The sequence below is a fragment of the Prunus avium genome, unplaced genomic scaffold, assembly GCF_965620075.1.
Source record: "Prunus avium unplaced genomic scaffold, drPruAviu1.hap1.1 HAP1_SCAFFOLD_36, whole genome shotgun sequence".
In the NCBI taxonomy this organism is placed as follows: Eukaryota; Viridiplantae; Streptophyta; class Magnoliopsida; order Rosales; family Rosaceae; genus Prunus; species Prunus avium.
In genome coordinates this window covers 7,501-10,000 of record NW_028276894.1, presented here as the reverse complement: position 1 = coordinate 10,000, position 2,500 = coordinate 7,501, and positions in this window count along the sequence as shown.

The window sequence follows — 2,500 nt, the reverse complement described above, 5'->3', positions numbered from 1 at the left end:
AAGCAAAAATTCATTTGAAGCCAACCCATCGTCGCCCACAACTAGTGGGTGAATGGTGTGCTTCCCGGGGTTGGCATAGACATTCCCTCGCATGCAAAAGATTGTCGATGCGAAAGATTATCTATGCCAACCCCGGGAAGCACACCATTCACACACTCCCGACCGGTGTGGTGTGGCGGTGATTGGATAGTTACGGATTGAGCACTTGCCAAGGATCAAAATGTGTCATTTAGAAGAAACATTTTCAAAAAGTTTTTAAAATCTTGTGGGTTTGCAACTCATAAGAGCGTCACTTTCAACGTCCCCGGTATTGGATTGAGTTTCTAAAAACAACCGTGCACACCGAGGTTAAACTTTACCGGCTCCACTCCGACTCGCCGCTCGCCCACAATTTGTTTGCAACGAAACATTTGTTTTTAATTTTGTTGGTTTGAAATTGTTTTGAAAAGGTTCTTTAAATCTAGTGGGTTTGCAACTCATAAGAGCGTCACTTTCAACGTCCCCGGCATTGGATTGAGTTTCTAAAAACAACCGTGCACACCGAGGTTAAACTTTACCGGCTCCACTCCGACTCGCCGCTCGCCCACTAGTCCGAAGGCAACAAAACATTTGTTTTTCATTTTGATGAAAATTTCTGTTTTTAAATCTTGTTGGTTTGAAATTGTTTTGAAAAGGTTCTTTAAATCTTGCGGGTTTGCAACTCATAAGAGCGTCACTTTCAACGTCCCCGGCATTGGATTGAGTTTCTAAAAACAACCGTGCACACCGAGGTTAAACTTTACCGGCTCCACTCCGACTCGCCGCTCGCCCACAAATCCGAAGGCAACAAAACATTTGTTTTTAATTTTGATGAAATTTTTTGAAAACATTGGCTTGGCAAGCCCCAATCCGCGACTATCCACCCACCGCCACCCCACACGGGTGGTTGTTGTTGCGAAATGAGGTTGTGGTCGACATGCCCGTGCATTTGAGAAGGAGTTCCTAGCACTCCATGCTCTCCCATGCCAAAAAAAAGCCTAGACAACCCCATTTCGCAACTTTCCACGCCTTTTTTTTCCTCCCTCACCCATGGCGGCGGCGTGGTGGCGGAGGCCGGATTCCGGCCACCACCGCCATGGGTGGCAGCCCCCCGACCCCGACACCGACACCAAACCCATAATACCGAGGCAACATATCGAGGCAACATGACATGGGTGTGGCGTGGGGGAAGGGGGCTGCAGCTAGGAAGGCATGGGCTGCCATGCATATGCAGGCAACACACACCCCCCTATATAGCATTTTATGCATTTAGCCCTTTGACAGGAAGAGACATCACCTATGCGCGAGGAGTCATAATGGGCTCTAAATAATTCAATACAAGGTATTTGGACGTGATTTTTTGCAGGGATACTAAGAAACATGCAATCTATGATGGGAAAAAGTTTCATAAATTTTTGAAGTCGGGAAGTATTTTTTATTATTTTTAGAAGTCGTAAAATTGAAAAAATCATTAAAACAAATCCGGGAGGAATTTTTTAGTTTTGTAAGTTGGAGAAGGTCCTAAAAATCATAGACTACTTATGGGGAGCTTATTGTGCGAGGAAATTTCAATAAAAACGGGGTTTGACAAGATTTGAAAAATTCTGTCGACATTTGAAAAAACCTGGAACCATGCTGCCGGCATGCTGCGCACATGCTGCGCGCATGCTGCGCGCAGACTGCGCGCATGCCATGGCAGGACAAGTTTCGCTAGCCTCACTGTCGACAGATGCGCAAGCTGCGCGCACGCTGCGCACAGGCTGCGCGCACGCTGCGCACAGGCTGCGCGCACGCTGCGCACAGGCTGCGCGCACGCTGCGCACAGACTGCGCGCACGCTGCGCACAGACTGCGCGCACGCTGCGCGCACGCTGCGCGCATGCCATGGCAGGACAAGTTTCGCTAGCCTCACTGTCGACAGATGCGCAAGCTGCGCGCAAGCTGCGCGCAAGCTCCGCGCACGCTGCGCACAGCCTGTGCGCATGTTGTGCGCAGGCTGCGCGCATGCCATGGCAGGACAAGTTTCGCTAGCCTCACTGTCGACAGATGCGCAAGCTGCGCGCACGCTGCGCACAGGCTGCGCACAGCGCATGCCATGGCAGGACAAGTTCGCTAGCCTCACTGTCGACAGATGCGCAAGCTGCGCGCACAGGCTGCGCGCACGCCATGGCAGGACAAGTTTCGCTAGCCTCACTGTCGACAGAATCAGCACGCTGCGCGCAAGCTGCGCGCACGCTGCCGGCATGGTGCGCGCACGCTGCCGGCATGCTGTGCGCACGCTGCGCGCGCGCATGGCAGGACAAGTTTCGAAAATTTCTGTCGACAGTCTCAGCAGCGCGCACGCTGCCGACATGCTGTGCGCACGCTGCGCACAGGCTGCCGGCATGCTGCGCGCAGCCCATGGCAGGACAAGGTCCGAAAAATTCTGTCGACATTTTTACGCCGTGGTAGGCTTCCGCTTCGCGTCACTTTGTCGACATTCA